General features: G+C 32.7%; 1 protein-coding gene across 1 annotated transcript in view; it reads left to right on the forward strand.

Moving 5' to 3' along the window:
* Positions 1–14,017: 14,017 nt before the first annotated feature.
* Positions 14,018–15,257, forward strand: part of LOC127706092 (serine/threonine-protein kinase Nek5-like) — a 33,660-nt gene continuing 32,420 nt past the window's right edge. The window contains exon 1 of the mRNA XM_052210547.1: positions 14,018–14,112. The gene's annotated coding sequence lies outside the window, so the exon portion shown is untranslated. The remainder of the gene's footprint in view (positions 14,113–15,257) is intronic.

A 15,257-nucleotide genomic window follows, 5' to 3' on the forward strand; every position in this document is an offset into this window, starting at 1 on the left:
AAGGTTTTCAGAATTCAAAATTACTGTTAAAAAAAAAAACTTAGTTACTCACATAATTATCTTTTACAATGTATATTACTTTCCTTTTATTTCACAATTTTCATTAATCAATTTGATTCCATAATTCCAATTTCTTCCAAAAAGCACAAAACAAGCTTAATTATCCCTGAATATATAAAGCTGCCATAAGTCCAACTCTTGCAAAATAATACCAAAGAGCCAAATTTTGAAAAAAAATCCCATGATCCATTATCAACAAAGCATTATGGGTATTATGATTTACGCCATACCAACAGTTTTATGCCCGTAGGAAAATTTACGCCTTGCTTATTTCAATTTACGCCAGGTTTACCATATTTTCTACGTCCGTAAGGACTACAAATTTACGTTTCCTGTTCCCTTACGCCTGGATCTGGACACGTAACTACCACTTACGCCTGGTTTACGCCAGATTTCCAGGCGTAATACGCCTTATAATTTCGTACCGGTAGCCTTATTCTTCTGTGCTTTTCTTTGAAGTTTAGAAATGTTCTTTAATCTTTCTATGAACTGAACTAGTAATTACACATGATTAAGCTGTTAGTATTCAAACTGGTTTAAATTCAGATCATTGTGAACTCTCTCGTTTAGTCTTTTCAATCTTGATGACTTTTTTGTATCTTGGAATAATATACCAGTTAGGGACCAGTCAAAATTTCTCAACGCATGGGACCGGTGCAAAACCAAAATGAACTGTAAAAAAACTTGAAGTCCCATGGTTATGCAAGTGAAGAAAAGTTGATGTCCCATTCTATTTTGCAACAAAAAAAGTTGGTGTCCCATGCTAATTCATACAGTATAAACTCACACAAAGTCCCTCAAACCAATGTGCCAGACAAGCATACATGTACATCATTCAAATAATGCCCACATTCTTTATTTAATTTTTTGAAGTTATTATCTGAGGTTATTTTTTTTGCGATTTGTTTACTTTTTCTTGTCCCGCCAATTTTGTTGTACAGAAATTAGTTATTTTCAAAAATCTTTTTGCTCTCTGGCCATGCTAATATTTATTACTTGTCCAGGTTTAGTTTTATGAAAAAAATTCTTGCCCTGCTATAATATAATCAGAAAACTTATATATATATATCAAAACTTAAAATGATAATTTATTTTTAACTAAAATGTGTATATACATCAAATTAAATACTTACTAAATTATTTTGATTGTTTTCATGTTCATCAAATTACAAGAAAATCTCAATAACAGACATTTGGACCTGCAAGGAATTTGGAAATATATACTACATTCAGATTGTATTACCAGTACATGTGCTTTAATTGACTCTTTATTTATAGGAGGGATGGGCCAGTTCATTCTAATTTTTACTGAATTTTATATTTATTTGTGTACATGTAATTCCACATGATTTTAATCAAGTAACCATATCTATTATTTTTGTCGTCCTGTTACACTAAAAGATTCTTTCTAATGCAGTTTGTTACTTCATCTTTCCTGATACATGATACTTATAAATGCACCAATCACTCTGTGTTATAATTTTCAAAATTTATTTGATTGAATATCAAATTATTAATATGAGTATAAAAGCTAAATCTTACTCTTGGTTTTAATTTAGAAGCATGGAAGGAACAAAGTAAATCTGACTTTAAATTGTTTAATTTCTGATGACGCTGGTCATCAATGTGGATTCTTTCAAGTCTGTTTTCCTTGTCAGTAATGAAATTATAGAATATATTTATGTAAATTCAATTTTCTGACCACTGCACAGAAAATATTGACTTTGTTCCTAGAACCACTCCCCCCCCCCCCCAAAAAAAAAACAACAAAAAGCAAAAACAAATTCCTTCAAAATTTCATATCTAAGAATCAAACAAAAGAAATAGTTCTAGATAAAATTACTTTCCTGTTTCATAACCTTATTTAAACAATGTTTTCACAAATACATTTTTAAGTGTCAAAACCAAACTCCTTTATTCACATCAACAACACCTATTTGTATAGCCCCCTTTTTTAAATAACCATTTACTAGTAGATATTTGTATAAAGGAACTACAATATTAACTCACAACAAAGGCTTTTTGAGGTATCATCCTGTGTTTGTTTTCGTTCAAGGGATGAATAGGTGCAGAGGAGTGAAACAAAGGCTCTTCCTTAGTTTTATGTGGGACTGATATTGATCCCAGGTTTTACATGTTTAATGCAGATGAAATTGGAATAACAAATTGTAAAAAGATAAAAACTAGTGAAGAAAAAACTTATTGCATACATTTATTATGTCAATTTGAAGTGTACATAAATACATCCTAATTTGAAAATAAGCTTTAAGTGTAAGAATTATTCAGACATTCCATCTTTGAAAATGACCATTACTTTTTCAAATCAAAATTGAAATGGGATTTTCATAACGCTAAAAGCTATTTTCAATATCTTCTTACAAGTAGCAAATATTATTTTCATAAAGAAGTTTTGCTCTCAATTGTTATAAACTTATATGTGAAAAAAAAATTCTTCTCAGTTGGGATTAAATTCATATAGTTGACTTTAAAAATTTCTTGAAAGTTCTATCTCCTTTTAAAACTGTGTTTAAAATGGCAAATTTTGTAGATTTATTACTGTTAAATTTTATGCTATATAAAAAGGTGAAAAATCCAGTTGGGAATAAATTCAGATACCAATAGTCACCTTTGAGAATTTCTAGGTCTTTTAAAAATAACCTTAGATTTTCATTTAATTGGGCCATTATGTCATGTATATACTGTTCTTACAATTTGCCAAATTTTAATTCATTTGGAGATCTACTGTTTTTAAATAGGCAAATTATATAATTGTTTTCAATAAATGATGATTGACAAAGATAGAGATTATCATTTTCTTTTCAAAATATTTAAGATTTTTATAGACCTTCACAAGTGAAAAAAAGTCAATGTCCCATGCACATTCAACTTGAAAAAAATCAGGTCCCATGGAAATTTTGTTTTAAAAAAGAGCATGTGACTATGTCCCATGCGCCTTTGCACCGGTCCCATGCATTGAGAAATTTTGACCGGTCCCTTAGTATGTTTAACTAATGTCATAAAAATTCATAATATCTAATAAGATTAGTAGGTTTTGCTAACAAAGTCCTTATATTTGAATAAAGTAACATTCATTTTAGTGGAAAATTGTTTTAACGTTAATTAAGCTATAATTAAAAATTGTTAGCTTACCCCTCTCTGTGCTTAATGTTAGCATGGTTAGATAACTCTAATTTTCTCAACACTCTATCATTATGGGGAGATAATCAGGGCTTCCAAAATTATTGTTAGCCAGCCGGACATTTTATATATTGTCCCGATTTTAATCCCTTACATGCCTTATATTATAAATAAACAAAAGGCAATAATAGTAATCAGTTGCCGAGTTGGCCATCCCAATGATTGACATTAAAATTTGTGAATTTTCAAATTTGAAGTTCTGAGATCTTCTGACGTAAACTGTTAAATTGGCAGTGCATCATTCGAACTGTCCAACATCAGCGTACTTATATCTGTCTTAGACTCTATATTTGTGCAAAATAATGTTGTCAAAATCTTTACTTTCGATAATATAGGGGAATATAAAGGTGTTGATATGACTCCACAGTCATGATGGCATTAAAAAAAGTTTATTTATTCGGCTTGATATATTCAATCATTTGAGAAATAAATGATACTTATAAGTATACGTTGTTTGTGTCGTGTATGTTGTATTCCTTATTTTTTTCTTCATGCAAACATCTTGATATGTTCCAAATTTGAAGTCAATTAATTGATCTCGAAACAAAATTTTAGACTGGCATAATTTTCACTATCGACCAGGGACCTTATTCACAAAGCATCCGTAAAGTTACCGCACCCGTAAACGTTGCGGAATGGTTGCGAAATTGAAAGTTTTGTATTCACAAAAACTTCGGAAATTTTGCTTCCCTAAACGTTGCGGAATATGTCCGGTAATTCCTGAGAATATTTACGGGACGTCATGACTATCCGTAAACGTTGCGGAATCGGGCACTTGTGTAAATTTTAAATTTTTTTTACGAAAATATTTGTTTCAGAATAAAAAATAACTGCAGGTACTTGGGGACAGGCAATTTTTTTTAGCCTTTTTTCCAAAATCGGTTATTTTTTTTGTTTTCTATTAATTCCAATTATTTTCGCATTTTTATGAATCATATGATACATAAATATATTAGAAATAACTTGTATTTGCTTTTTACTATCAATTCCAAGTTTACTAATGTATAGCTCTCTATAAATATAATACATCAGTGACCGCTGTTGATAGTAAAATTCAATTAATTGCGTAAGAAATATGTTTGATGTATTATTGATATATAAATACTAGTATGCAACTTTGCAGAATTATCATTTAACAAATGAGTTTTTTCATAACGTTATCTGACTTTGATAAAATTATAATAAGGCACCGACCATCCATCTTTTGTGCATTGGGCATGATTTTTTTTAGATAGAATGATTTCCTTGCTGTGTTGAAGACCCATTGGTGGCCTTGAGCTGTTATCTGCTCTTTGGTCGGGTTGTTGTCTCTTTGACACATTCCCCGTTTCCATTCTCAATTTTATGTTTCTTCTGGAAATGTGCCCCTATATGTTATATTTACGCTTTATATCAAGGCAATACAAGTTAGCTCATCATGGAAAGACGACAGTGAAAAATGCAATACAAAACATTACACAGAAGCTACGGGTATTTCACTATGATCTAAAACCCCGGGTGTGAACTCAGTTGTTCCTGTAAATTAAGCAGTTATCATTCGTAAAACCTGAATTCATACGACCCAATTTCCCATTACCCCTCCCCCATGCACCCCCGACCCCCCAAAAAAATAATATCTAATTTTGATTTAATTTCACCGAATTTACGTTTTGTTAACCTATTATATATACATACACATATATAGGTGACGCATGCAGATTTCGCACAGTGTCAAGTCTTAAGGATTTAAGTGAAGTTTGCATCTTAAATTGACCAAAAGGGTGAGCAAATCGCACATTCACATATAACATTTTTTTTACTTCTCATCACGATCGGCTTTCCCTATATGTTATTGAATATGAGCTGCCTAAATACCAAGGATCAAAAATTTCTACGACTTCCACTACGAACAAAAAGGCCTATCAGTAGAGTCAATAAAAATACAAGACACGGAAATTATGAATATATGGAAATTTCGTCTTGACCCCAATTTCCGAACACAGGTTGTATTTGTTGAAATTTTATATCGTCAGAAAAAATTAACCTACAGCGGCAATATTTACTATACGGCGATTTGGAGTCTCATCGGATCTACAACAGTTTACCATTAGACAAGCTTTGAAATACACAGTAAAAATTGATACCACTGTACCACAGGATTGACGGAGGAGTAGCCTTCATCTCCAGCAGAATTAATGCATTTTGTACTTCATTCAACGTTATATGCGTCTTCTTTTTCGTTCAACATTTGGTTGGTGAGGGTAAATGTAGAAAAGCGCTTCGGACTGACCAAATTTATACAGTGTTACATGCATCTTCATTTGCTTATTAATTCCATTAAAATGTTCACTTTCTTGGTTAATTTTAAGTCCAGAATGGATTACACTGTGGTATTGTTTTCTAGTTCTATTCTATATAGACCAGCACCACCGACCAACAATACAAATTAGTTTACGAGAGACTAGCATTATAGTATTTGTATGTAAATATAGATTAACATGGACCATTTCAGTAAAAACTATCAAGAACCCGAGCAACCACAAAAAATCAAACCCATTCTCAATAACTCCAAATTATATAGTACGTAATTATTTAAAAGTACCTAGCTAACAAGCAAGACAATTTCTGTCTTTATTTTCCTGTTCGGTTGGTTTAGTAAAGTCAAAGTTAAACTTGAATTGGCTTCAAGATTTGTCTAATACAGTCGATTACCCAATACGAATTACCACATTATTAAGCAAACATGTGTCCGGTTCATGTCTTCCTGCGGACTGTTACCTTGTGAACTAGCGCGCTAAAAATCCGGCTCAGCGTGTCGGTCTAGCACAAAGCAGGGTTAATATTCATATTACATTAACATGTTCTCGTTCTGAATATGCATTTAATTTGCCACTGGACATTAAGAAGCCATCCACCATCATCATCAATCACATATAAAATAATTCCGTAATTATAAGTAAGGAGTGAAACTCTAAACAAATATTTCATTTTTTGTTTGGGTGTGGGTGGGGTGGGGTAGGCAAATTGTAAACCATCGACAATTAGAAAGTAGTTCCACTTCTGAATTCAAACTATATATTTAAAAATAGGGAGATGTGGTATGAGACAATAATTCACCAAAAATCAAATTAAGTGAATGTAACCAATTATAGGCAACCTTACTTTCGATGTACACTTTATCATCATTAAGGTCAATATCATATCTGTAATCATCTTTTTCATCGGAATTCATGCAATACAAATTAAAATTTCATGTTATTTGAAAAAAGTAAAAATTTAAACTGTCGATTTACAAAAAAATCGCTCAAGAGTGTCGAATATATATAACTAAGCTCCAGAAAAAAAACCTAAGACAAGACTGATGCTGCGTAATATGTAACGAAAGTTTGGGAAGATGAGATGAGTTCAATGCAGTTTACAGCAAACGAAAAGGTTACTGATGAATTATCCAAGAGTACCACTGAATTCGACACTGGAGACTACGGAAGCCGGTTATTGTAAGGGTGTAGTTTTATTTTTAAGTCGTGAAAACGACTTAGCTAACTCGTTATAACGACTTAGCTTACTTGTTATAACGACTAAGCTTACCTAACTTGTTAACTCGTTATTACAGCATAATAAACTCGTTAAAACGACTAAGCTTATCTAACTTGTTATAACGACTTATTCACTCGTTATAACAACTTAACTAACTCGTTAAAACGACTTAGTTAACTCGTTATAACCACTTAGCTAACTCGTTATAACGACTTAACGTACTCGTTATAACAACTTTGCTAACTCGTTATAACGACTTAGCTACTTTCTAATTCCAGGAACTATACCCCTTAAAATCTTTGTCTTGATTTATTTTCGATTGTCTTCTTATTTAGATATTTTTTTTATTTTCTACTTAGTGCACATAAATAATAAATAGAAGTTCGAAGATGTACAATCGAAAAAATGAAATTGAAGATGAAATACATTTTTTACTTATATACGTCCTAAATACACCGAAGAGTGAAAGCAATTTCCAGATAATGTAGAAGTTTATAAGGGTGGCAAATTTTAGATATTTATTCATAAATCTAAATTGTTTAATTTGTCTTGATGAATTCTTCAATCGGAAGAGGTAAATCACAGTAGCCTTTTTTAGGTTCGCTTTGTTTTATTAGTAGTGGAACAAGGAACTTTTAAAAAGAGGGAGTGATTACATGTTGATAAGGGGAGGAGGAAGGAGCCAAACCTTATATTTTACTATTTTTTAAAGAATATGAAGAAAATCAGCAAAATAACACAAAAGATTAATATGCATAGGCATCCATTGATGTTTAACGATATTGAAAATTCAAACAAGTCCATCGGAACATTGTTTGGTATGCTTTAATTCAGAAATTGTAATATAGTGCTAAAATTTAAAGATATTGTGTCGTTTTAACGATTTAGCTAAGTTGTTATAACGAGTTACTAAGTCGTTGTAACAAGTTAGGTAAGCTAAGTCGTTATAAAGAGTTAGATAATAAAAATAAGAAGATGTGGTATCAGTGCCAATGAGACAACTATCCATCCAAGTCACAATGTGTAAAAAGTAAACACTTATAGGTCAAAATACGACCTTCAACACGGAGCCTTGGCTCACACCGAACAGCAAGCTATAAAGGGCCCCAAAAAGACAAGTGTAAAAACAATTCAAACAGGAAAACCAACGGTCTAATCTATATAAAAAACGAGAAACGAGAAACACTTATTAACCACAACAACAAACGACAACCACTGAACAACAGGCTCTTGACTTAGGACAGGTGCATAAAAATGCAGCAGGTTTAAACGTTTTAACAGGTGCTAACCTTCACCCTAACCTGAAACAGTGGTATAACATTACAACATAAAAAGACGCAAAATAAAATATCAATTGAAATGGCTTAACTCGATCAAAAAGACAATACACAAAAACAAGTAAATATACACCGAACGAATAAGTTTGATCTATGACACAATTTAGCTAAGTCGTTATAACAAGTAAGCTAAGTCGTTATATTGAGTTAGCTAGGTGGTTATAACGAGTTACCTAAGTCGTTTTAACGAGTTAGCCAAGTTGTTATAACGAGTGACTAAGTCGTTATAACAAGTTATGTAAGCTAATGCGATATAACGAGTTAGCTAAGTCGTTATAACAAGTAAGCTAAATCGTTATTACGACTTAAAAATAAAACTACACCCTGACATTAACTGGCTTTCGTAGGAGACAGTCTTGACTTTGTTTATAGATGTCAGATATTTATTTCATCATTGAATATATTCAAGCAAGTGCCATGATTGGAAACAGCAATACAGATCTTTATCTATTCCTATTCAATCCTATTATTTCATGGGCCTCAGTGGCAGAGTAGTTTAAGTAGTTCATCTACAGTATCATAAGCCTGTCAAAACTATGAGTTCGAACCCCGCATGGGACACGTACGTTCTACTCTGAGATTGCCAGTTTTCCTGCCGAAGGTCGGTTGTTCTCTCATGGAACTCCAGCTTTCTCCACCGATAAAATATACCCGCGACGATATAGCAAAGAGATCTGAAAGTTGCGTTTAACACCAACAATCAATCAATCAATCAATTCTATCATTTCACTATTTTTTGTGGTACATCAACAATTCTCCAATCAATCGTGTGATTAGTTCTTTATAATAAATAACATATCATAAATGTTTTATGGTTAACTTTCGGCGGAATATGTTTCACGCATACTTAGGACAATCGCCAATTATAAAATAGTTCAATAATTATGAATAAAAAGCATAGGTTCTGCAAAGTGGTTGGACCATGAGGATTTGCAGGAAACTTTGCTTTGTATCAAATCACCAACGGATCACCAGGACATGCTAAGAGGGTGACATTCTCCAAATGCGCAACCCGCATACGAAAGAAAACGAACGCATTTCTTAAATTTAAGATAACAAGTATGAAATTTTAAATTGTGATATCACTTTGATGTTATTTTAAGATAATTTTTATGTTGCAAATTGTTACATAAAAACTAGTTAAACCCCGTCACATAATAATCATTATCGAGTGCCTGTCCCGAGTCCAGAATGTTGTTAAGGGTTGTCTTATATCATTTGTGAATGTATTTTGTTATATAGCAAATATGGTTATGATGACAGACCCGTTAAAGGTTATGCATACTTAATAATGAATTGTATAGACTCTGGCCTATTTAGAGCTTGCAATATTGTATAGATAACTGACTACTGTTGTAGACTGTATACTGCTCTATACATGTCTTAAGGTTATTTTTATTGATGGGTTGCATTATTATTGACGTACACCCCACATCTCAATTAACTCATGTATCTGACTTAAAATTACCGAATTACAAATAGTTTATGACAAATTAAAGTTTGAGCCACAATAAAATTGAGAATGGAAATGGGGAATGTGTCAAAGAGACAACAACCCGACCATAGAACAGACAACAGCAGAAGGTCACCAACAGGTCTTCAATGACATCTTTAAATTAGACATCTTGGAGAAATTTGACAAAGGAATATAAAGACGACACACAAAGGACTCTTAAAACAAGGGTTTTATATTATATATTACTTTCGGCCAGGATAGTATTTTTTATCTGTAAAATATTTAAGACTTTCGAAGTGATGTTTCAATATATTCATCAAATTAAGAAAAAACGAGGCTGAAAAATTATGAAAATGTTATTTCTTAGAAAAAGGAACAAAGGAAACACCAGTGTATAGATATAAGAAGATGTGGTATGAGTGCCAATGAGACAACTCTCCATCGTAGACTATATATATGTTCCGGACCATATGAGCATTTGGACCATACGCGAATGGTCATGACCATATGCGTATACTCATATGGTCCGACCATACGCGTATGGTCGGACCATATGAGTATATACTCGTTTGGATATTAACGAGCCGGACCATATGAGTATTCAGACCATATAGGAATTTTCGAATATATTCTAAATGGACTATTTTCTTCTTTCCCCAGTATTTAGATAATTTAATTTTTTAAATTCTTCTAAATTTTACCTATTTTCACTTAATTGATGTGTTTTTGTTCCTATTTATACGAACTTACAATAACAGTAGTTCATACATAAAAACCTATAGAAAGAGCACGTTTAAACTACGTGATTGTATAAACAGGAGCATGAACACATTAAACTTCATTAAAAAACTAAAAATAATCTAAGATATTAAAAAAATATTTACTAAAATCAAATTAAAACATTAAAATAAAGGGGAAAACGGTGAGGGTGCAATGCCCCAAGTGCCTGTGAGTTGAACAGTTGACTTTTTGTTAAACGGTACATTTAAATATTTCTTGAAGTTATATTCCAAAGTTAAAATCGACAAATGTTGTGTTTCGTAAGGACAAGTCGAAAAGGACCATGAAAAAATGCTTTAACTTAAATTTTAATTTGAGTAAAATTAATTTTATTTCATTAACACCCAGAACCATGCAAAAGGCTTGTAAGTGGGTCCACATGACATGTCAACCAAATGTAATGAAATTTTGCACATATGTTATGATAGTCAAGAGAAAAAAAATCTTACTTATTGTTAGATTTTGAAGCGCCATCTACTGGAAAAGGCTTAATTTCCTAAAATTTCCACTAATATGTCACATTTTTGTCACTCTGAATATGCTAGATATGGTTTTGATTAGCTGGTATTTGAATTGATTTTTAAAAAACAAGCATCATTTGTCCTTCGAAACTTGACAAAATGTTATAACTTGAGTATAGCTATATGTTGGGGCTTACCGGTCTAAAAACGGCATTTTGTGTATATTTTGGATACTTGCTAAAAAGATCAACAAAAAGACATGAAACCTTTAAAAGTACTATATTTTTTTTAATGTTTTCAATATTTCTATAAAGGTTTACATGTGTTTTACAAGTTTTATGATTTTTGAGCTAAGGTCTCGTACACCGTTACCATGGCAACGGGATAAAAATGTGTAATTTTCAAGTATTTTTCTCAATGATCCGTGTATTTAATTAATCTTGAAAACTTATTTATCTTTTGACACTGACTTATGATATTTGGCATGAAGGTGTATTTCAATAAAACAGTGTATCTCATAAATATCAAGACCGTCAAATGACCTTGACCTTTGACCTCAAGGTCAAACTACTCGATTTTTTAAAATTTTCTTGTCCGAAGCACACCCTTTTCTCTCCCTTGACAAAATCTTTTATATTTGATACACAAGTGCATCACCTAAATATAATGTGTCGCGTTCCACGGATGATGACCTTGATCTTTGACCGTCAAGATCAAATAAAAGTCAAGGTCAAATATTTAATTTTATATGTCACCCTAAAACCAAACATATTCTTTCTTGTTATGTCAATATTAAAATGAAGAGATGTGGACTGATTGCTTATGAGACAAATATCCATCAGAGTTAAAATGAAGTGGTAGTAAGCAATTTATAAGCCTCAGAACCGGCAAGACCTTTGCAGTGCAGCTAAGGGTTTGTTCCTGGGGATCATGACCCGCCCCCTCATATAATAATGTTGTTATTAACATTTATCTAAAAAAGGATCCAGAACCCACCCCTAATCCATATTTAATCTTAATTGCCTTTCTATTTTATCATGGGGGACATGCCCTGCCCCTACATACCATTGATGGTAAAATAGCTTGAAATATGTTCATATCCCTACCTCTTAATCATATATATATATCATCAATCAGCATGACAACACCTTTGAGTACACCATATGTTTTGCTGGGGTTTAGGGTTAGGGTAAGGGTTTAGGGTTAGGGTTAGGGTTAGGGTTAGGGTTAGGTTCAGGGCTAGGTTTGTGCCCCTTATTTACACGGTTCAGATCCCCACCCCTAAACCATATACTATAATAAATATATCATAATTAGACCCAATAAGTGTACCATATATTTTGTCCCTCATGCCCTACTCTCTCGTTTAATAAATTGTTAAATATATTAAAAACAGTGCATATTTCCACGCATTAACCATATAACTGTATATTCTTACTTGCAATGACAATCTTTTTTTTTACTAGAGTGACTCCTACAGGGGAGACATTAGTTTTAGTTCCCTAAAACGGTTCTACCTAGGTGTAATTAAATTCAAAGACAATTTGGTAGAATTCTGACTTTATGCAGACAAATTTTAAATACTGCGAATTCAGAAGTTAATGTGTGTATTAATATCATTGCGTATTCATGGTGACCTTCCAAAATGTGAGATTAATTAAAGCAAATTTAAATTAAACTGTAAGGTAATATTGTACAAAAAATGAAACTAAGGTCATGTGTCAGTCTGGGTAATATAGGGCTAACTACATGGTGTGGGGTTTCCCAGTTTGTTGCAGATCGTGTGGCGACCTCTGGGTGTACATTTTTGGTTAGTAACTTCTGAGATGAAATATTGTCTCCTTGACATATACCCCATATCTGTTCTTGTCCCCCTCAGCATCACATTGCGACCGGGAATATATAAATGTTTATCGTCCGTCTGTCCGTCCCAGCATCGGTCTGGGTTGTAAACACTCTAGCATAATTAATCGTTATCTAATTTGGATAAAATTTATGCAGTCGCTTTCTACAGACAACCGGTCAAGGTTGCAAATGAGCCCTGTCAAAATCTGTTGTTTTATTCATATTGCAATAATTTTTAAAATTACAGAAATATATTTTGAAGGTCTCGATCAGAAGGTTTCGAGATACATTGTACATGTAAAAGTCAGCTTGATAGATTTCCCAAATAAACTAAGAAAACCATGAAGATTTAACTGAAAGGCATGGGAACCAGATGATATATTTTTTTATGGACTAAGTCTTCTTTCATAATGTTGTTTAAGCACACAAAGTTTCAATTAAATCTGATGACCCCCCTTGTGGACTTTTTTGCATGGTTTTATGGATGGTGTTAAGAATGGTTGCCGTTTGATGTACTAAGTCACAATTAAAATCTTTTAATTAATGACACATTGAAGGTTCGTGCTGAAGGCAACGTCCTTCATTTTAAACACCCGGACCATATGAGTATATACGTATATGGTCATGACCATACGCGTATGGTCCAAATACTCATATGGTCCGGAACATATATATAATACTCAATTATGAAAATTATATTAGACATTTTTAGTAAAACATTGATTTAATTAGATTAAGACGTCAAAAGTATTACGGAAACGTTCCGTAAATTACGGTACCTTTACGGACGCTTTGTGAATACGGCGTAAACGTTGCGAAGTAGATGCGGAATAAATCCGTAAACCATCCGTAAACTTTCCGCAACGGAATGTTTTACCAGAGACATATAATATATGTATTATATGTCTCTGGTTTTACGGAACCTTTGTGAATAAGGTCCCAGGAAATTAATCAGGTTATGAAAAAGTGAAACTTATGAATACACTACATTAAATAAAGATTTTAAGAAAATATGTTTTTTTTAAATGCAAAAAACATGAATGAATTTTACATTACATTTGTTTTTTCTTCAAATTTATACCTCAGTTTTTTGAGGATATAGTTTTCACTAAAAAGTTATTCCGTATTGTACGATTTTCTGACACATTTTGAATAATATGATAATTTAAAACTGATCTCTTTTTGAACAAACGAGTCGAGTTCTAAACTACCAAGGACCGAACTCGTATACATGGTAACGCAGCAATCAAATAAAACGCAGAACTACGACAAAGTTTGGAGAGCGTTCGATCCTACTTCGGAAGTTGCTCGAGTCCCTAACCAATATGTCTTTTCTTTTTAAAATGTATGATAAACTTCCGGTAAAAATAGTACAAAATGCAAAATGACATTTCAAAACAAAAAGTAGCCATAAAGTAGCTGCTGTGTGGAGATTAGTTTACATTTTAAATGATAACTGGTAAAAAAAATTCTGTCTATATAATATCCTGATTTTTTTCAAAAGAAAAGCATGCACTGATAAGTACATGGTCGTGTTGACAGCACAAACTTTACATCCGAGAACAAAACAAACCTGTGCGTGTGGAAAAGTTTTAAGGCATAAATAGACACAAACATATTTATAGAGAGAAAAGTTATATGTATATCATGTTTGAGAAAATTAAAAGAAATCTGGATTTTCCCCGATGCCAATTCTGCATTAGCTCAGGGCTGTCAAATTTTCATGCAGCAAAAGCGTGGGATTTGGAAAGTTTGTAAAGAGTGTGAGATTTGGAAAATTTATAAAGATCAAAGAAAAAAATAGATCAAAGGAAAATGCCACCAAAAAAGCATGAAAATGTGTCGGACTTGACAGCACTGATAGTTGTTTCGGCCACTGACAATTCAGCGATACTGCCCAGTGAATCCGGGTCCGTTCGCCCTGATTCGCATTCGCCCTAGTACCTGTTTGCCCTGGGTCCGTTTGTCCTAATTCCTGTTAGCACTGAGTCCGTTCGCCCTGATTTCTATTTTATTTTGTTGTCTTGTAAAATATGAATTATTTGAATTAATTATGTTAAAGTTTGTTGAAAATTCCGCTGAAATATTTATGTTGTATTGTTGCTACCAGACAATTATTTTTCTTTTGATTTGCATTGAATATTCTTGCCAGAATATTCATCATGTTGAATGTGGACAGTATTTTGAAGAAGAAGAAGTGTTCAGGAACTGGAGACCAAGACCCAGTTCACACTAGGACATGTCGACTAGATCGGTGCACTTTAGACCGATTTAAGGGCCAATGTGAACGTGTTGAATCGATCTTTAATCGGTCAAAACTAAAACACCTGACCAAGAGAGGTAGTTTAGTTTGAATCGATCTAAAGTGAACTGATCTTACTTTAAATGTGAACACAGAGATCGGTTTAAAACTAGTACGATTGAATTGAAAATAATGTATGTGCATGTATAGCGGCACAACTATATCAATGGTTTGTTGTTTAACCCATATTTCTCTGTTAACAGACCTTTGTGTACATGCACGTAAAAACAAACTGAAAACATGTTGTCTTCGCCGTAGCATAAATTTGCAAAATCTGTGTCTTCTTTTTTAGTTGATTTTTT

Source organism: Mytilus californianus, unplaced genomic scaffold (assembly GCF_021869535.1).
Source record: "Mytilus californianus isolate M0D057914Y unplaced genomic scaffold, xbMytCali1.0.p SCAF_6, whole genome shotgun sequence".
In the NCBI taxonomy this organism is placed as follows: domain Eukaryota; kingdom Metazoa; phylum Mollusca; class Bivalvia; order Mytilida; family Mytilidae; genus Mytilus; species Mytilus californianus.